We start from the raw sequence: 22,575 nt of genomic DNA, 5'->3' as shown, positions 1-22,575 counted from the left end.
AGTGAGTCATGTCTCATTCCTTTCACTCATCTTATATCCACTTGATTCAAGACATGATCTATGTGTCTATCCCCACTAGGGTGACTATGTCACACCTAGCTTAAGTAATACTTTCTCGTTCTACGGATTCAAATTACTTGTACATGTGTAAAAGAGTATCATACTCTTAACATGTGATGTTTTGGCCAAAGACTTTGAGTAATAATCCTAATGAATGATCATAGGGTATATGTCTCCTCGCAAGGAGTGGTGAATCCTCTATGGATTATCCAAACACCTTCGGACACTTGACTTATACCCATGTTAAAGTGTATACTAAAAGCCTAGCTTTTGTAAACATTTATTTATGAAATAAAAGAATCACATTGGTCAAATGTCTACATTTTATTTGTTAAGTGTAGTTGTTCAATTAATTTATAATGTAGATAACATGGTGAGTGGTGTCACACACAGAAGATCATGTTATCAGTTCTTTATAAATTATAAACAGTTGCTCACGACTAAGATGGAAAGGAACAAAACATTGGAACAGTCGTAGTATAATTAGGTATTAGTTTATCTTGACTAATAAATTACACTAGTACACTCTAAGTGTATTGAGTAGGACCATTTTAGGTAAGCTCTTTTTATACTGACTTAATAAAAGAACTAGACCTTAGTTATTATGGAAGTGTGTGCTCTTAATCCTAATATAATAACAAGCATATATATTTAATATTTATTTCTTTAACTTATCAAAGGGTAAGATTTAGCTCGATAAATCAATAGGCCCGATAAGTTGGGAAATGATATTACTTATAGTGTGTGTTATTGATTATAGAAGGAAACTGTGTCCTAGTAATCTAGGTTGAGAATGCCCCCAAGAGGAGCTCATAAGGATTGTCATGTTAAACACTGCAGGTGGACTTAGTCCGACATGACAATAAGGTTGAGTGGTACTACTCTTGGAGCTAGATATTAATTAAGTGAGTTGTCAGTAACTTACTTAATTAGTGGGCATTTGTTATCTTAAACATAGGGAGACTAACACATTCATGATAAGAAGGAGCCCATAATGTAATTTGGGATTGGTGCGGTAGTGCAATAATAACTCTCTAGTGGAATGAGCTATTATTGATGAACTTGAGTTGTGTGTTCGGGGTGAACACGGGATACTCAAGCTCATCGGAAGGCCAAAACCAATTTCTCCTCAAGGTCCCTGTCATAGCCTCATTAAAGCCTCAAGTCCATCCAAATAAGAGCCCTTCTTGGTGTCCAAGAGAGGGCCGACCCAAGGCTTGGTGACCAAGCCAAGGGTCGGCCACCATCTTCTCTTAAGGGACAGGCCCCTTGCTTGGTGGCCAAGCAAGATGGGGCCGACCATATTATTTCAAATTTGAAGGGGTGTTTTAAATTTTTAAAATCTTCTCTTTGTAGAAAACTATAAGTTTTAAAATAGAAATTTTAAAATGAAAAACTTTCCTTATTTGAATTAGGCCACATGGTTTAATAGAGAGTTTTAAAAGTTTTAAAACTTTCCTTTTTTTTAACCATTCTCATGGTTTTAGAAAAAGGAAGAGAAGTTTTAAAGTTAAAATTTTCTATTTTTGTAACCATGTTAAAAAAGAAAATTTTTAGAAGAGAAGTTTTAAATTTTAAAACATGGTTTTAATTTTTAAAACTTTCCTTTTTTTAAGATCCACTTTAAGAAAGAGAGCTTGTAAAATTTTATAAGAGGATTTCTTCTTTTATAAAATTTTATAAAAAATATTTTTCCTTCTTGATGATGTGGCTGGCCACCCTTGCTTGGTGCACAAGCAAGGGGTCGGCCAATCAAGTTAAATCAATCCATGTTTGATGATTGAATCATTCAAGAGGAAAGAAAAGAAAAAATAAAAAGGAAAAAGGAAAAACAAGAGGAAGATTTTAATTTTTTGTAAAAAGTCTTTCCTTATTTGCCTTGGGCAAGTAATATAAAAGAAGGGGAGATGAGGCCTCATGAGATAACAATTCTTATTCTCTTGTTGGTGATCCTCTTGTGGCCGACCCTCTCTCCCTCTCTTTTCCCTTTGCTCTCTTTTGCTCCTTGGTGGTGGTGGTGGCCGAAACATAAAGAAGAAGGAGAAGCTCTTTGGGTGGTGTTCATCTTGGAGGTTCGTCGCCCACATGACATCCAAGGCGAGGCGAGGAATACGGTAGAAGATCTCGAGGGTATTAGCATACAAAAGAAGGTATAACTAGCAATCTTCTTCCGCATCATGCTAGTTATTTTTCTTTGTATGAATTCCAAACACAAGAGGCATTAGATTCTAGTTTTTTCGAATTTGTTATTCGAGTTTGTGTTTTTTGTTTTTTAAATTTGTGATTCGATTATTTCTTTTGGTTAAACCTAGAGATATATAAGGAATTAAATATTATATTTCCTTAAAAGGCTTTGTCTAGGAAGTGATGGTTGCTCCCATATCCAAGAAGGCCTAGTGCCTCGCCATGTTTAACCTGGAAGCCAATTTTGAAAATTAATATTTAATTAAATTTATAACATAGTTGGATTTGGATCAATAGTGTTAAGTTCCGCTTGCGATCCAAGTCTAAACCATTAAGAACAGATAAGTTAAATTTGGAATCAATAATGTTAAGTTCCGTTTGCGATTCCTAATTTAACTTCTAAAGAACACAATAGGTTATTTACGAAAGGTTCGACACTTGTACAAAATTTTTTGTACAGTGGAACCGGTACGATCTTCTTAGGACTAACCAACAATTGGTATAAGAGCTAGGGTTTGCCTCTGTGTGATTTGGTTTTCAAATTAATTATGCACATGTTATACATAATTTAGGCAGGATAATAGTAGGATGTGCTAACTTTGTGGTTGCAGGCTCCAACTATTATAGCATATAGTTATTGTGTGTGATTGGACCCTTGGACATGTCAAGGGCATTATTTTGTGTGTGCATGATTGTATTTAACTAATATAGCAGGAGCTATATTAGCCCTAGGTTTTTAGAATTTTATTTTTCGATCTAGATTACATGTACATTCCTTTGTGGAATATAGGATCGATATATGTAAAATTCTATATTTGTCGCGGATTGTATTCTTGAAGGCGTGGTGCTATTGGAGGACCAGAGGCGCAACGGAATAAGAAGCAAGATAGATGCGATGACTGGACCCGATGACGGTGGCTAAAGATGGCAGCAGCTAGGGTTGGAGCATACTGAAGACAGTGATAGAAAAGGTCATAATAGTTGGAAAATTAAATTCTAAATTTATTGCTTTTATTTACTGTGATGTATGTGTGCATGATATGCTAGGATAGGTTAAAATCTTCAATTTTAAATAACTAAGTGGGAGAGAAATTTTAATAAATTCCACGATCTCCATTACTGGTTTGTAAGTGATGCAAACAAACTTACGCGTTGGCCCTGAGTGCCTTCCTCCATATCGGATGAGTTTGTTTGTGGATCACTAGATCAAACTTCCATTTTGGATGACTATAGGAAATTAATCAACAGCGTGTGATCTTTTCCATCGGAAGAGACATAATCTTATTAATGGACTAAGTGTTAAGTAATGGTATATATTTAGGCACGTCTAATAGTATTCTCCCCATCGGAGTCACTGCTATTATTTGTGTGACCGAAGGAAAATCAACTATTAATTTTATTTGTCATAAAGTTAGGTTGACAAGAATAAAATTAATCGATAAAACCTCCTCTTACAAATGTTTGATTTTGTATACGTCCACACTATCGTGGCATGCAAAATTCACGGTGATTTGAGGTGTTGGTTAATTTAAAATAGTATTGTTTGAGGAATCAATATTATTCTAAATTTAGAGTCTTGACCAAAGTTTATTTATTTTTTGTGATTCTTAGGATGACTTTCAACCCACTGGCCATTATTCTGAAAGAGAATAGACTTACTGGTCTCAATTATATAGATTGGAAAAGAAACCTAGATATTGTCTTAACTGCTGAAAGCTATAAGTTTGTATTGTCAAAGGTATGCCAAGATACACCTAATGATGATTCTACCCCAGAGGAGATTGAGTATCATAAGAAATGGGTAAAAGCAGATGAGATGGCGCGGTGTTACATTTTGGCTTCAATGACAAATGTATTGCAATATCAGCATCAAGATTTACCAACTGCTTATGATATAATGAACAATCTCAAAGAACTCTTTGGGTACCAGAGTTGGACTGCTAGGCAAGAGGCAATGAGAAAGTTAATGATAGCCACCATGTCGGAGGGGCACCCGTAAGGGATCATATCCTCAAAATGATGGTTTATCTGAACGAAATACAAGTCCTCGGAGGTGAAATCGATGGGGAAACTCATGTCGATATAATTCTCCAAACGCTACCCAGAAGTTTTGAGCAGTTCCGCCTGAACTATAATATGAATAAAAGAGAATATACGTTGGCGGAACTTCTGACAGAACTATAGGCAGCAGAAGGTATATTTCGTCACAGTTCTCAGATTCACTATGCTGAAAATGGTTCTACTTCTAAGTCGAAAGGCATGAAGAAGAAGAAACAGGTCTTTTCAGCAAAGAAGGGGAATAAACCTTAGGGTATAGGATAAAAAGTTGGAATGAAGAAGTCGAAGGGCAAGTTCTTCATCTACAAGCAGTAAGGACATTGGAAGGCGGACTGTCCTCGTAGAATCAGAACAATAAAGGTGTATCTCATTCTCTAGTAGTTGAAACATGTTTAGCGGTGTTATCTACCAACACCTGGTGTGTAGATACGGGAGCCACTGATCATGTCTGCAACTCTTTGTAGGGGTTGCAAGAAACCCGATGACTATTTGAAGGAGAGATAACCGTCTACATAGGCAATGCTACTAAGGTGGCGGCTGTTGCAGTGGGAAACGTCTACTTTTCTTTTGATAGGAATAGAAGTTTGGTTTTAAGAAATTGTCTTTATGTACCCAGTTTTAGAAAGAATTTAATTTCAGTTTCTAAACTATATTTGGATGGATATTCTGTTTCTTTCAGTAACAATGCAGTTATAAAGAGAAATAGAGTTATTATCTGTTCTAGTACATTGGTTGACAATTTATATACATTAAATCTAATTTCTCCCATAAAGCAACAAATGGAAATTAATAACATATCTTCTAACTCTAATAAGAGAAAAGAACCTTCAGAGATAAACCAAACATATCTTTGGCATTTAAGGCTTGATCATATTAACTTAAGTAGGATTCAAAGGCTTATAGCCGATGGACTCTTGGGTACATTGAGTTGGAAAACTTTCCAACCTGTGAATCTTGCTTGGAAGGTAAAATGACCAAGAGACCTTTTAAGGCCAAAGGGTATAGAGCCAAAGATGTGTTAGAACTGGTTCATTCTGATTTGTGTGGTCCTATGTCTATCCAGGTAAGAGGTAGTTTCGAATACTTTGTCTCTTTTATAGACGATTATTCGAGATACAGATACATTTACTTGATGCGCTGTAAGTCTGAGTGATTTGATAAGTTCAAAGAGTACAAGGCTGATGTGGAGAAACGTCTTGGTAAAAGTATCAAAACACTACAGTCTGATCGTGGTGGTGAATACCTCTTAGGAGAGTTTAGGAATTACTTATCAGAGGTCGGGATTCAATCCCAGTTGTCTGCACCTGGTACACTCCAATAGAATGGTGTGGCAGAACGAAGGAATAGGACTCTTATGGAGATGGTTAGATCGATGATGAGTTATTCAGAATTACCAAATTTGTTTTGGGGATACGCTCTAAAAACAGCAACGCACATTCTGAACTTAGTACCTTCTAAATCAGTACCTTTTACTCCCACAGAATTATGGAATGGACGAAAGCCCAGTCTAAGACATATTCGGATTTGGGGTAGTCCGACACATGTGCTGAAAGCAGATGCTGATAAGTTAGAATCTCGTACAGAAGTTCGCGTGTTTGTGGGTTATCCTAGAGGAACGAAAGGTGGTTTATTTTATAGTCCTAAAGACTAGAAGGTCATTGTTAGCATCAATGCCCAGTTTTTAGAAGAAGACTATATAATGGACCACAAGCCCAAAAGTAAAATTGTTCTAGAAGAAATGAGAGAAGACACGTCTACTTCAGTACCAACAGTACAAGATGAAGTACCACAAGAGACTGCAACACGTGTTACACATGATACACAACCAAAGATAGTGCCTCGTCATAGTAGGAGGGTTGTGAGGTAACCTGAGAGATTCATGTTTTTGGGAGAGTCTTCAGACTTGATCCCGGGTAAACATGAATCTGATCCCCGGACATATGACGAAACACTCCAAGATATAGATACAGTATCTTGGCAAAAGGCAATGAATTCTGAAATAGAGTCTATGTATTCTAATAAGGTCTGGGAGCTTGTAGAACCACCAGATGGTGTAAAAGCTATTGGATGCAAGTGGATCTACAAAAGGAAAAGAGGGACAGACGGGAAGGTAGAAACCTTCAAGGCAAGGCTTGTTGCGAAAGGGTATACTCAGAAAGAGGGAATCGATTATGATGAGACTTTTTCGCCGGTAGCTATGCTAAAGTCTATCCGGATACTCTTATTCATTGCTGCTCATATGGATTATGAGATTTAGCAAATGGATGTCAAGACAGCTTTCCTTAACGGAAGTCTTGAAGAAAACATCCATATGAAGCAACCAGAAGGGTTCATTGAAAAAGGCAAAAAGCATCTAGTGTGCAAGCTCAATCTGCCCATTTATGGACTGAAGCAAGATTCAAGATCTTGGAACATCTGGTTTAATGAAGTAATCCAGTCATATGGATTTATTCAGTGTCCGGATGAGTCTTGTGTATACAAGAAGTGTAACGGAAACGTGGTGGTATTTCTTGTACTATATGTAGATGATATTTTGTTAATTGGCAACAATGCCAAAGTGTTATTGGATGTAAGGATATGGTTGTCCAAACAATTGGATATGAAGGACTTAGGAGAATGTGCACACATCCTTGGGATCAAAGTCATAAGGGATCGCTGAAAAAGATGTTGTGTCTCTCTCAAGCTTCATATATAGATACAATCGTTGCTCGTTTTAGCATGCAGAACTCCAAGAAAGGTTTCTTACCTTTTAGGCATGGAGTAGCTTTATCTAAAGAGATGTCTCCGAAGACATCAAAGGAGATAGAGGACATGAAGGTAGTTCCTTATGCTTCGACTGTGGGAAGCCTAATGTATGCAATGCTCTATACGAGACTTGATATCTATTTTGCCGTGGGCATGGTTAGCAGATATCAGAGTAACCTTGGACAAGGACATTGGACTGCTGTAAAGCATATATTGAAGTACCTTAGAAGGACTAGAGATTATATGCTAGTTTACCAAGCAGACGATTTGCTCCTTGTGGGTTACACGGATTCAGACTTCCAATCAGATAGGGACAACAGTAAGTCTACATCAGGCTATGTGTTTACTTTAAGAGGTGGAGCTATTGCATGGAGGAGTGTTAAGCATAAATGTGTTTCTGACTCAACCATGGAAGCTGAGTATGTGACAGCCTCTGAGGCAGCTAAAGAAACTGTATGGATCAGGAACTTCCTAATGGACTTATATGTGATTCCTGGTTTGCCCAAAATCATCACAATTTATTATGATAATAGCGGTGCAGTTACAAACTTGAAGGAACCATGAGCCCATAAGGTGAGTAAACATATAGAGCGCAAGTACCACCTGATATTAGACATCGTCAAGCGAGGAGAAGTTGTCGTCGCCAAGATTGCATCAGCAGATAACCTGGCAGATCCTTTCACTAAGGCCCTTCCGGCGAAAGCTTTTGATCAGCATGTGGAGGGGATAGGAATCAGATGTATGGTAGCAGATATGGCAGCTTAGTCTTTTAGTATAAGTGTGAGATTGTTAAAGTGTATACTAAAAGCCTAGCTTTTGTAAACATTTATTTATGAAATAAAAGAATCACATTGGTCAAATGTCTACATTTTATTTATTAAGTGTAGTTGTTCAATTAATTTATAATGTAGATAACATGGTGAGTGGTGTCACACACAGAAGATCATGTTATCAGTTCTTTATAAATTATAAACAGTTGCTCATGACTAAGATGGAAAGGAACAAACCATTGGAATAGTCGTAGTGTAATTAAGTATTAGTTTATCTCGACTAATAAATTACACTAGTACACTCTAAGTATATTGAGTAGGACCATTTTAGGTAAACTCTTTTTATACTGACTTAATAAAAGAACTAGACCTTAGTTATTATGGAAGTGTGTGCTCTTAATCCTAATATAATAACAAGCATATATATTTAATATTTATTTCTTTAACTTATCAAAGGGTGAGATTTAGCTCGATAAATCAATATGCCCGATAAGTTGGGAAATGATATTACTTATAGTGTGTGTTATTGATTATAGAAGGAAACTGTGTCCTAATAATCTAGGTTGAGAATGCCCCCAAGAGGAGCTCATAAGGATTGTCATGTTAAACCCTGCAGGTGGACTTAGTCCGACATTACAATGAGGTTGAGTGGTATTACTCTTGAAGCTAGATATTAATTAAGTGAATTGTCAGTAACTTACTTAATTAGTGGAGACTAACACACTCATGATAAGAAGGAGCCCATAATGTAATTTGGGATTGGTGCGGTAGTGCAATAATAACTCTCTAGTGGAATGAGCTATTATTGATGAACTTGAGTTGTGTGTTCGGGGCGAACACGGGATACTCAAGCTCATCGGAAGGCCAAAACCAATTTCTCCTCAAGGTCCTTGTCGTAGCCTCATTAAAGCCTCAAGTCCATCCAAATAAGAGCTCTTCTTAGTGTCCAAGAGAGGGCCAGCCCAAGGCTTGGTGACCAGGCCAAGGGCCGACCACTATCTTCTCTTAATGGATAGGCCCCTTGCTTGGTGCCCAAGCAAGAAGGGGTCGGCCATATTAATTCAAATTTGAAGGGGTGTTTTGAATTTTTAAAATCTTTTTTTTGTAGAAAACTATAAGTTTTAAAAGAGAAATTTTAAAATGAAAAACTTTTCTTATTTGAATTAGGCCACATGGTTTAATAGAGAGTTTTAAAAGTTTTAAAACTTTCCTTTTTTAACCATCCTCATGGTTTTAGAAAAAGGAAGAGAAGTTTTAAAGTTAAAATTTTCTATTTTTGTAACCATGTTAAAAAAGAAAATTTTTAGAAGAGAAGTTTTAAATTTTAAGACATGGTTTGAATTTTTAAAATTTTCCATTTTTTAAGATCCACTTTAAGAAACAGAGCTTGTAAAATTTTATAAGAGGATTTCTTCTTTTATAAAATTTTATAAAAATTATTTTTCTTTCTTGATGATGTGGCTGACCACCCTTGCTTGGTGCCCAAGCAAGGGGCCAGCCAATCAAGTTAAATCAATCCATGTTTGATGATTGAATCAATCAAGAGGAAAGAATAGGAAAAATAAAAAGGAAAAAGGAAAAATAAGAGGAAGATTTTAATTTTTTGTAAAAAGTCTTTCCTTATTTGCCTTGGGCAAGTAATATAAAAAAAGGGGAGAGGAGGCCTCATGAGATAACAATTCTTATTCTCTTGTTGGTGATCCTCTTGTGGCTGGCCCTCTCTCCCTCTCTTTTCCCTTTGCTCTCTTTTGCTCCTTGGTGGTGGTGGTGGTCGAAACATAGAGAAGAAGGAGAAGCTCTTTGGGTGGTGTTCATCTTGGAGGTTCGTCACCCACACGACGTCCAAGGCGAGGCGAGGAATACGGTAGAAGATCTCAAGGTCATTAGCATACAAAGAGAAGGTATAACAAGTAATCTTCTTCCGCATCATGCTAGTTATTTTTCTTTGTATGAATTCCAAACACAAGAGGCATCAGATTCTAGTTTTTTCAAATTTGTTATTCGAGTTTGTGTTTTTTTTTTCGAATTTGTGATTCGATTGTTCCTTTTGGTTAAACTTAGAGTTATATAAGGAAATTAAATATTAGATTTCCTTAAAAGGCTTTGTCTAGGAAGTGGTGGTTGCTCCCATATCTAAGAAGGCCTAGTGCCTCGCTATGTTTAACTTGGAAGAAAATTTTAGAAATTAATATTTAATTGAATTTATAACATAGGTGGATTTGGATCAATAGTGTTAAGTTCTGCTTACGATCCAAGTCTAAACCATTAAGAACAGATAAGTTAAATTCGGAATCAATAATGTTAAGTTCCATTTGCGATTCCTAATTTAACTTATAAAGAACACAATAAGTTATTTCGGAAAGGTTCGACACTTGTACAAAATTTTTTGTACAGTGGAACCGATACGATCTTCCTAGGACTAACCAACAACCCAATCATCTCATATCTACACCTCCAAGAGATGTTTACTTAAGATGTCAAAGTATAAGTCTCCATGACCAAGATAACTTGTATACCTCAAGTTGAAGGAAACTTGCACTCGAGCTACAGTAAAAACTTCACTGATATATCTATATATGTAGAGAATCATATGAAGTCTTACAGCAAGTCACTCCAATAAACTAGTTACCATAACTAGCATCCACGTTTAAAGCTCGACATCCCAATATCTCCAACCAGTGAGAAATAGCTACTTGGCCGAACTAAGGAGTATAACCCGTGCTAGTCTTATAGAATTGATGATGTCCCAATTCACCAATTCAATAACTAGGAAAATTTCAATACGTTCATAATTACACTTGTAAAGATAATCACAAGTTGTGATATAATCATAAATTCTCTCATACTATGAATTGAATTACGAATATTCAATAAATGAGTTTAAGACTATTCAAATATATATTATGTACTTAAATAGTGAATGTGTATTTATCAAATAAATAGTAAAATCATATGGTGATTACCTTAGGACATCCCTCAAAATTTAACATAATGTAGTAGTGAAATATTCTCAAAGTATCACAGATGATATTTTGGGTCTGACGACCCTGTGTATTCGCCTAGTTGTGGATGTAAAAAATGGTGAGGCAATTCCTATTAAGGACTCCTCTAGATAAGGGCGTTCCTCGAACACTTCCCTCATCGGAGGTTGGCGCCTTTCCTTTACGATCACGAGGAAGTGTCTCCCCTACTTGTGACTCATGTATACCTTCGCCCGAGAGGGCTACATCCTTGTTGATTGAGACAATAATTGGCGAACCCCCAATGAAAGGTGGTGGCATCTTGCCCAGAAGAGGGGGCATGCCAGCTAGGACAAGAGGGCTTCCCACTAGCAGCGGTTGTAGGAGTGAATGTTGTCGTAGTAGGTCATATAGCGCTGTGGAGACCAGTCGATTGATGTCTTCTTATGTCATGACCACTGCTTCATCATGGCTTCTTTCTCAGAAGGAGTCATGATTGTCATTAGTTCTTCTAGTGTTAACCATTATAGCATCTTGTCTTAGAGTTCCCACATACGACATCAATTTTGTTTCGACCAAATACGATGGATGGTCAAGTCACCAGTCAACGAATAATCTAACGTGCGCACTCTTAGGAGATCGTCAATGAAGTAGATGTGGAGGACCTAAAACACACTTTAATAGAGGGTTAGAATTGCGTCGGGAAGAGATCCCGATAGGCCACTCCAATGCTTAAGTTAGGATTTGTTTGAGGTATGAAGCTAGTACAGAAACAACAAGAAGAAGATGCAAGAGTGTGATGTAGCCGAAGAGAGTGTGTGAGAGAGTTTTTCTTGCACTTACCTACTCTAGGATTAACTCCTCCCATGACAACCAGTCATGGTCAATCCCAAGCTCAGATAAATGAGGGTTGCATTAGGTTATCATCCAGCGTTCAAACTATGACAAATATTCAATGAATGGATCCATTAAACTATTATGTTAATGCTAGGTTGTTCTTTGAAAGGAACGCATTACAGGGTCAAATTGTAACATTTTGGCAAGGACTGCTACATCTTCAGAACTCGAGTGTAGTACTAAATATACAAGAGTTTGTGTTACAGGGTCCGCTTGTAGCATATCAACAAGGACCACTACATCTCCATGAGAACTTGGGTGTAGTGTTAAACAGCAAGAGTTCTCACACCATAAGTTGGATAAGAACAAATATGATAGAAAACCCAATAATCTAAGATTTGGAACATGGAACATGGAACATAGGAACCCTCTCTGGTAAATCAATGAAGGTAGTAGATACGATGATTAGGAAAATAATTAGTATTTTGTGTGTACAAGAGATAAAATGGGTAGGCGAGAAGGCAAAGATGATAGAAAACTAGGGTTTTAAGTTATAGTACATTGAAAAGAGTAAAGCAAGAAATGGAGTGGGTATTATTGTAGATAGTTCGTTAAAAGATGAAGTTGTAGGAGTAGTTAGAAAAGGGGATAGAATTATAGCTTTTAAGATAATAGTGGTAAAAGAAATTATGAATATAATTAGCGCCGCAAGTAGGATTAGATGAAACTACCAAATCAAGGTTTTGAGACAACTTAGATAAAATATTATAAAATATTTCATCAAATGAAATGATTTAAATAGAAGGTGATCTAAATGAGCATGTTGCAGTGAAAAATAAAGAATATGAGAGGGTACATGGGAGTTCAGGAAGGAAAAAATATATTAGATTTTACGATAGCATATGACCTTATACTAGCTAATAAGTTTTTTAAGAAAAGAGAAGAACACTTAGTCACATTCAAAAGTGCGAACAATAAATCATAAATTGAATTTCTTATAGTTAGGAAGAATGATAGAAAGATATGTAAAGATTGAAAAGTCATCCCTAGAGAAAACTTAACTACCCAACATAGGTTAGTAGTGTTGGATATACACTTCAAATATAGTATTAATAGAAAGAAAATATATACGACTCCTAGAATTAAGTGGTGTAAGTTAAAGAATGAGAAGCAAAATATATTTAAGGAGAAGGTAGAAGTATAAGCATCAGGTGAAATATACAATGACTCTAATCCAATATGGGATAAGATGGTATCAAAGTTAAAAAAATAGTAGCTAAGAGTGTACTTGGTGAGTCAAAGGGGCATGCATCACTAAGTAAGGAATCTTGGTGGTGGAATGAAAAAGTATGAGAGAAAGTGAAGGAAAAATGAATAGTTTATAAGAAATTATATATTTGTGAGAACGAGAAAAACTTTAAAAAAATATACAATAGCCCAGAAAGAAACTAGGAAAGCAATGAGTGAAGGAAAGAATGAAACTTTTAAACGGTTATATCAAAAATTGGATACAAAAGAAGGAGAAAGAAACATTTATAGAATAGCTAAAGTGAGAGAAAGGAAAACAAGGGATCTTATCCAAATAAAATGTATTAAAGATGAATATAATAGGTTATTAGTAAACGATGGAGAAATAAAGGAGCAATGGAAGAAGTATTTTCATCAACTTTTTAATGAAAATTTAGGTGACTAACTTAACTTAGGTAATTTAAGTAGGTCAAATGAGCATAGAAATTTTAATTTTATTATAGAATTTAAACTTCAGAAGTAGAACAAACTTTAAATGGGATTCATAATGGAAAAGTTGTTGGACTAGATGATATTCCGATCGAGGTATGGAAGTGCCTAGGGAAACAAGGTATTGAATGACTTACAAAATTATTTAACATGATATTGAAAATGAAAAACATGTTTGATCAATGGAGGATAAGTGTTGGTGCAGCGGAGGCCGGCAAGAGGGGGGTGAATTGCCTGTAAAATTAAACTATACCCTACTCAAAGCTTTCAACTCAAAAATACAGCAACAATAAGTAAAATTAAGATGGAAGATAAAAGAGGAGACAGAAGTTTAACTTGGTTACAACCAAGATGGTTGTTAATCCAAGGCAGTCGAAGATCGCATTAGCAAAGTCTCCTTCACTGTAGGCGGAGAAGCCTTTTTACACACTGAGAACACTCACTAGTTGCTAGGAATCGATTACAGAGTTGAGTATAGATTTGATGTTTAATTCCTAGCTCCAGGGGCCTTTATATAGCCTCTAGAAAATCTATCTCGAGGGTCTAAGGCGCCTTCAATAGGGGTCCAAGGCGTCTCCATCGAGTGGGCGGATAAAACTTTATCCGAAAGCTCAACGACCATTTTGGCCTGGTTAAAGGCGCCTCCAACAGGCATTGAAGGCGCCTTCAAGGTGAAGGCGCCTTCAATGCCCAATAAAGGCGCCTTGAGCTTGAACTCCAGCACACTTCTTCCTTCGCTTTGACTTCCGAAGCTCCGTTCTTTTGGGTGATTCGGCCAACCGAAATAGGGCTCACCCGAACCCAATTTCTGGCCTTCTCCTCGAGTAGTCTTCCTCCCCTGCTTAACATCCCTCGAATGTCGCACACGTTCTTCTCGCCCACCGGTGTACTCTTCCGCAGCTCTCTCGTCCTTCGGACGCACCGAGCCCGTCGGCTCCCTTCCCGTGCCGTCCTTCTCGCTATCTGCGTCTTCCGCTCGACTTCCTGCGCTCCTAATCTCCTTCACACTCAGACACGGGGATCAAACACAAAGCAGGACCTAACCAACTTGGGTGATCACATCAAAACACCACGGGGTCCAACAATCTCCCCCTTTTTGATGTGCATCAACTCAAGTTCAAGTTAGGATTAAAATAGACAAGTAGTAATTTTTAAATAAAATTACTAAACTTACATGTTAAGCATCAGTTTGCAATAAATAAAATTGCAACTACTTAATTAAGAGTTAACCAAAAAAAATATTTTTAATTTTTAAAAAAATTCTCTCCCCCTAAACTTGTACTTTTCTCTCTCCCTTTGATCACAGTAAAAATGGGGTAATAATAAGAGAATATGATTTAAAAAAAATATTTAGTAAATTTTAAGTTAGAAAAACTTCCGAGCAAGATGAATTTTTCAAAAAATATCTAAGCAAAAATGAATTTTTAGAATTTTCCAAAAAAAAATTCTAAGTAAACCGAATTTTTACAATTTTTCAAAATAATTTCTAAGTCAAAATTAATTTTTAAAATTTTTCAAAAAAATTTCTAAGTAAACTGAATTTTTAGAATTTTTCAAAATAATTTCTAAATCAAAATTAATTTTTTAGCATTTTCCAAAAATGTTTGAAAACTTTCAAAGCATTATTTAATTCTAGTTTTAATGCTTTTTCAAAAAGTTAATTAAACATTTTATTTCGATATTTCAGCTTCCAGGTCGTAGCGAGGCACTAGGCCTTCTTGGTTATTGGAGCAACAACCACTTCCTTAGACAAAGCTTCATAAAGAAATTTTAACGTTTAATTTTTCTTCTAAAAGTCCAAAAAAAATTTTTAATCTAGCAAGGGTTTTGGAATCCAGTATAGATCCTTCCTACTGGGTTATTCAAAAATTTAGGGGGTATATAATTTCTGGGGGCTTTCTTAAGTTGTCCCTGATGTTTTCTAATATACCAATTCAATTTTCCATAAATTATTAATTTTGATTTTGGAAATTTATTTAAGCATGCATCATTATTCTTCAATTTCTCAATTTCAACTTTTAATTTTTTATTTTCTAATTTTAGATTATCATACATTTCTAGTGGACATGCTTTTGCTAGGTTCAATTTCAATTCAACATTTTCTTTTTCTAATTTGAATAAGTCTTTAGAAAGAGACTTAATAAATCAAAACGATTAAGTAGGGGTTAGATTGCGTACCTGACTTACCTGACTCAGTGATGCTCCCCCTTCATCGTCGCTTTCTTCGCCTGAAGTTCCTCCCCCTTCATCTATGCTCATTTTTGAGCTTAACTCTTCTTCCAGCTGATGGTTAGCCATTAGTGCTAACCCAGAGAAGGCTTCTACGTCTGATTCAGAAGAAGACGAATCTGACCAAGTGGCCTTCAAGTTCTTATACTTGGAGGATTCTAGTTTCTTGTACTTTGTCTTTTCCTTCTCTTTCTCCTTTTTCTTTAATTTTGGGAAGTCATCTTTGATGTGCCTTTCTTCGTTGTAGTTGTAACAACGAACCGTTCTTTTACTTTGCTGATGTTTCTTTGTCTACGATCTAAATTTATTAGAATTAAAACACTTATTAAATCATCTTACCATTAATGCAGCTTTGGATTCATCGATCGAGGCCTCGGAGTCAGAATCATTTGATCTTGCCTTTAGGGCAATGTTCTGACTAGTCTTCACTACTCCACTGGGTTTTGCAACTCGAGATTCATGAAATTCAAAAGTTGAAAATAAATTTTCTAAAGTACTTACCTCGAAGCCCTTACAGATGTAGTACGCATCTACTAAGGACGCCAATTCTGGAGTTCTTGGGAAGGCGTTGAGCGCGTATTGGATTGAGTCCCAGTTCGTTACTTCTTCTCCAAGGTTGCTTAGTTGAGTTATTAACTCCTTAATCCTTGCTTGGAGTTGCGCTACCTTCTCGCCGTTGTTCATCCGAAGGTTCGTTAACTGAGTCCGGAGGATGTTGCGCCTCGCTAGCTTAGCTTCCGAGGTACCTTCGTGAAGCTCCAGGAATTTTTCCCAGAGGTCTTTCGCGGAGCCGTAGCTTCCGATTCGACTTACCTCTTGTGGTGGCAGCACGCTAAGCAGGTGGAATTCTGTCTTTCCGTTGGCGACAAAATCGGCTTGTTCCTTCTTGCTCCACGTGTTTTCTTCTTTATCTTTTGGAACTGTATAGCCATATTTCATAATTAAGCAAATATCAAATTCTGTCTTGAAAAATACCTCCATCCGACGTTTCTACGTCGTGAAGTCTCCGTCGAACTTTGGGGGATGAATATTCACTTCGGGCATCATCTTGATCGTTGTGCTTCAGTCGACGGTTAGTCCTTCTGAGGCGGTCTGGCTCTGATACCAATTGTTGGTGCAGTGGAGGCCGGCAAGAGGGGGGTGAATTGCCTGCAAAATTAAACTATACCCTCCTCAAAGCTTTCAACTCAAAAATACAGCAACAATAAGTAAAATTAAGACGAAAAATAAAAGAGGAGACAGAAGTTTAACTTGGTTACAACCAAGACGGTTGTTAATCCAAGGCAGTCGAAGATCGCACTAGCATAGTCTCCTTCACTGTAGGCGAAGAAGCCTTTTTACACACTTAGAACGCTCACTAGTTGCTAGGAATTGATTACAAAGTTGATTTTTAATTCCTAGCTCCAGGGGCCTTTATATAGCCTCTAGAAAATCTATCTCGAGGGTCTAAGGCACCTCCAATAGGGGTCGAAGGCGCCTCCATCGAGTGGGCGGATAAAACTTTATCCGAAAGCTCAACGACCATTTTGGCCTGGTCCAAGGCGCCTCCAATAGGCATTGAAGGCGCCTTCAAGGTGAAGGCGCCTTCAATGCCCAATGAAGGCGCCTTGAGCTTGAACTCCAGCACACTTCTTCTTTCACTTTGACTTCAGAAGCTCCATTATTTTGGGTGATTCCGGCCAACCGAAATAGGGCTCATCTAAACCCAATTTCCGGCCTTCTCCTCGAGCAGTCTTCCTCCTCGGCTTAACGTCCCTCGAATGCCGCGCACGTTCTTCTCGCCCACTGGTGTACTCTTCCGCAGCTCTCTCGTCCTTCGGACGCACTGAGCCCGTCAGCACCCTTCCCGTTAGGGGTGAGCATTCGGTTAATTCGGTCAATAAATTAACCGAATTAACCAAAAACCGATTTAGTGTTGGCTATCCGAATCAAATCAAAGTTTTACTAAAACTGAATTAACCGAATTAGTTATTTCAGTTAACACCGAATTAACTAAATTTGTTTAAAATAATAATAAAAAGAATTTATACAAAATTAATATCAAATTAACCGAATTAACCGAATGTTCACCCCTACTTCCCGTGTCGTCCTTCTTGCTAGCTGTGTCTTCCGCTCGACTTCCTATGCTCCTAACCTCCTGCACACTCAGACACAGGGATCAAACACAAAGCAGGACCTAACAAACTTGGTTGATCACATCAAAATACCACGGGGTTCAACAATAAGTACTCTAGTTCCCTTATATAAGAATAAGGGAGACGTACAAAATTATGCAAACTATAGGGGTATTAAACTAATGAGTCATACCATGAAACTTTAGGAAAAAAGTAATAGAAAAAAGATTAAAGAAAGAGACCATAATGACCGAAAATCAATTTGGGTTCATACCTGAAAGGTCAACAATAGAAACTATACATTTTCTTAGACAATTAATTGAAAAATATCGGGAGTAAAAATAAGATCTATACATGATATTTATTGACTTAGAAAAAATTTATGATAGAGTCCCAAGAGAAATTTTATAGAAAATTCTATAAAAGAGAGGTGTTAGCGTAACATATATTGAACTAATTAAGGATATGTACGAGGATGTAACAACCAGAGTAAGGACTCCAGGCGGAGTAACTGAAATATTTCCAATAAAGATAGAGTTATATTAAGGATAAGCTCTATGTCTCTATCTTTTTACACTAATTACGGATGAACTCACTACGCACATTCAAGATACAAGAGGGCTTCCCACTAGCAGCGGTTGTAGGAGTGGGTGTTGTCGTAGTAGGTCATATAGCGCTGTGGAGACCAGTCGATTGATGTCTTCTTATATCATGGCCACTGCTTCATCATGGCTTCTTTCTCAGAAAGAGTCATGATTGTCATTAGTTCTTCTAGTGTTAACCATTATAACATCTTGTCTTATAGTTCCCACAGATGATATCAATTTTGTTTCAGCCAAATACGATGGATGGTCAAGTCACCAGTCAACGAACAATCTAACGTGCGCACTCTTAGGAGATCGTCAATGAAGTAGATGTGGAGGACCTAAAACACACTTTAATAGAGGGTTAGAATGGTGTCGGGAAGAGATCCCGACAAGCCACTCCAATGCTTAAGTTAGGATTTGTTTGAGGTATGAAGCTAGTGCAGAAACAACAAGAAGAAGATGCAAGAGTGTGATGTAGCCGAAGAGAGTGTGTGTGAGAGTTTTTCTTGCACTTACCTACTCTAAGATTATCTCCGCCCATGACAACCAGTCATGGCCAATCCCAAGCTCAGATAAATGAGGGTTGCATTAGGTTGTCAGCCAGCGTTCAAATTAAGACAAATATTCAATGAATGGATCCATTAAACTATTATGCTAATGCTAGGTTGTTTTTCGAAAGGAACGCATTACAGAGTCTAATTGTAACGTTTTGGCAAGGACTGCTACATCTTCAGAACTCGAGTGTAGTGCTAAATATGCAAGAGTTTGTGTTACAGGATCCGCTTGTAGCATATCAGCAAGGACAACTACATCTCCATGAGAACTTGGGTGTAGTGTTAAACAACAAGAGTTCTCACACCATAAGTTTGATAAGAACAAATATGATAGGAAAACTAATAATCTAAGATTTGAAACATGGAACATGGAACATAGGAACTCTCACTGGTAAATCAATGAAGGTAGTAGGTACGATGATTAGGAAAATAATTAGTATTTTGTGTGTACAAGAGATAAAATGGGTAGGCGAGAAGGCAAAGATGATAGAAAACTAGGGATTTAAGTTATAGTACATTGAAAAGAGTAAAGAAAGAAATGGAGTGAGTATTATTGTAGATATTTCGTTAAAGGATGAAGTTGTAGGAGTAGTTAGAAAAGGAGATAGAATTATAACTTTTAAGATAATAGTGGCAAAAGAAATTATGAATATAATTAGCGCCGCAAGTAGGATTAGATGAAACTACCAAATCAAGATTTTGAGACAACTTAGATAAAATATTATAAAATATTCTATCAAATGAAATGATTTAAATAGAAGGTGATCTAAATGAGCATGTTGGAGTGAAAAATAAGGAATATGAGAGGGTACATGGGAGTTCAGGAAGGAAAAACTATATTAGATTTTACGATAGCATATGACCTTATACTTGCTAATAAGTTTTTTAAGAAAAGAGAAGAACACTTAGTGACATTCAAAACTGGGAATAATAAATCATAAATTGAATTTCTTATAGTTAGGAAGAATGATAGAAAGATTTGTAAAGATTACAAAGTCATCATTAGAGAAAACTTAACTACCCAACATAGGTTAGTAGTGTTGGATATAAACTTCAAATATAGTATTAATAAAAAGAAAATATATACGACTCCTAGAATTAAGTGGTGTAAGTTAAAGAATGAGAAGCAAAATATATTTAAAGAGAAGGTAGAAGTATAAGCATCAGGTGAAATATACAATGACTCTAATCCAATATGGGATAAGATGGTATCAATGTTAAAAAAATAGTAGCTAAGAATGTACTTGGTGAGTCAAAGGGGCATGCATCACTAAGTAAGGAATCTTGATGGTGGAATGAAAAAGTACGAGAGAAAGTGAAGGAAAAATAAATAGTTTATAAGAAATTATATATTTGTGAGAACGAGAAAAACTTTAAAAAATATACAATAGCCCAGAAAGAAGCTAGGAAAGCAGTGAGTGAAGGAAAGAATGAAACTTTTAAACGATTATATCAAAAATTGGATACAAAAGAAGGAGAAAGAAACATTTATAGAATAGCTAAAGTGAGAGAAAAGAAAACAAGGTATCTTATCCAAATAAAATGTATTAAAGATGAATATAATAGGGTATTAGTAAACGATGGAGAAATAAATGACCAATAGAAGAAGTATTTTCGTCAACTTTTTAATGAAAATTTAGGTGACTAACTTAACTTAGGTAATTTAAGTAGGTCAAATGAGCATAGAAATTTTAATTTTATTATAGAATTTAAACTTCAGAAGTAGAATAAACTTTAAATAGGATGCATAATGGAAAAGTTGTTGGATTAGATGATATTTTGATAGAGGTTTGGAAGTGCCTAGGGAAACAAGGTATTGAATGACTTATAAAATTATTTAACATGATATTGAAAATGAAAAAAAAATGTTTGATCAATGGAGGATAAGTACTCTAGTTCCCTTATATAAGAATAAGGGAGACGTACAAAATTATGCAAACTATAGGGGTATTAAACTAATGAGTCGTACCATGAAACTTTAGAAAAAAAGTAATAGAAAAAAGATTAAAGAAAGAAACCATAATGACCGAAAATCAATTTGGGTTCATACTTGAAAGGTCAACAATAGAAACTATATATTTTCTTAGACAATTAATTGAAAAATATCGGGAGTAAAAATAAGATTTATACATGATATTTATTGACTTAGAAAAAACTTATGATAGAGTCCCAAGAGAAATTTTATAGAAAATTCTATAAAAGAGAGGTGTTAGCGTAACATATATTGAACTAATTAAGGATATGTACGAGGATGTAACAACTAGAGTAAGGACTCCAGGCGGAGTAACTGAAGTATTTCCAATAAAGATAGGATTATATTAAGGATAAGCTTTATGTCTCTATCTTTTTACACTAATTATGGATGAACTCACTACGCACATTCAAGATAAAATATCGTGGTGCATGTTGTTTACAGATGATATTGTTTTGATAGATGAAACATGTGAAGGAGTAAATGCTAAACTAGAATCTTGGCGGGAAACACTAGAAGGGAAAGGTTTTAGGTTTAGTAAATTAAAGACAGAATATATGGAATTTAAGTTTAACAATATTGGAAGTAATGAGACAATTATTAAGATAGGAGAAAATGAGTTGCCCGGAACCGAGAGCTTTAAATATTTAGGATTATTTTTGTAAAATGATAGAGGGATTGAGAGAAATATCTTACATACAATACAAGCAGGATTGTTGAAATGGAGAAGATGACTTGAGCACATGAGCAGAAGATGAGAGTTGTAGAGATGAGGATGTTAAGGTAGATGTGTATATACAATAATGGATAAAATAAGAAATGAGAACATTAGAGAGAAAGTCGGAGTTGCATCTATTGAGGAAAAACTCCGAGAGACATATTTAAGATGATATAGACATATACTTAGATGACCAATAAATGTTCTAGTTAGGTGATGTGAAACTATGACAATACGCATATCAAACGAGGAAGAGGAAGACAAAAAAAGACTTCATTAGCAACAATAAAATAAGATACAATTTATTTAAGTATAGATGATGATATAGTAGTAGATAGAGCTCAATGGGATAAAAGAATTCATATAGCCGACCTCACCTAGTGGCATAAAGCTTGGTTGTTTTTGTTGTACCTACTCTAGGATTTATATAGTTGTCAGAAGAGTATCTCCATGTCATAGCCAACGAAGAGACTAGATCTGATAGCTACCTTTCCATCCACTAAATGCCATGAGTTTGAAGGAAGACATTTTAGAGACTAGATTTGGCAACCACATAACTATTTTTTCATTCATCTAATGTCACATGTTCTGGATATTCACTATCATTGTCTGTAGCTTCTAGGGAAAATGGTCTCATCAATGAGGGTTTAATGTAGGTCTAATCCGAGGACGGATGAAGAAATGATGTCGAGAGGCAGAAATGATGCTAGGATCTAAGACTAAAGCGTGGAGGATGTCGAGGACTGAGGTCGAGAGAGGATACTGAGATTTGAGGTTGAGGTAGAGATGATGTCGAGATTAGAAGAGACAGAGGGGATGTCAACAACTAAGATCGAGACATGGATGATATCGAGATCTAAGGCTAAGACAGGGATGATGCTGGGATCTGAGGTTGAGACTAATAGAATGTCGATATTTGAGGCCGAGACGTAGATGATGTTGACGATTGAGACTAAGGCACAAGGGATGCCAGCGACTGATACAAAGGCATGAAAGGTGTTGAGATCTGAGAGTGAGATATAGAGCATGTCGACGATTGATGTCGAGACA

This window comes from Zingiber officinale, chromosome 5A (assembly GCF_018446385.1).
Source record: "Zingiber officinale cultivar Zhangliang chromosome 5A, Zo_v1.1, whole genome shotgun sequence".
NCBI classification, from domain to species: Eukaryota; Viridiplantae; Streptophyta; class Magnoliopsida; order Zingiberales; family Zingiberaceae; genus Zingiber; species Zingiber officinale.
This window is presented reverse-complemented; position numbering follows the sequence as displayed.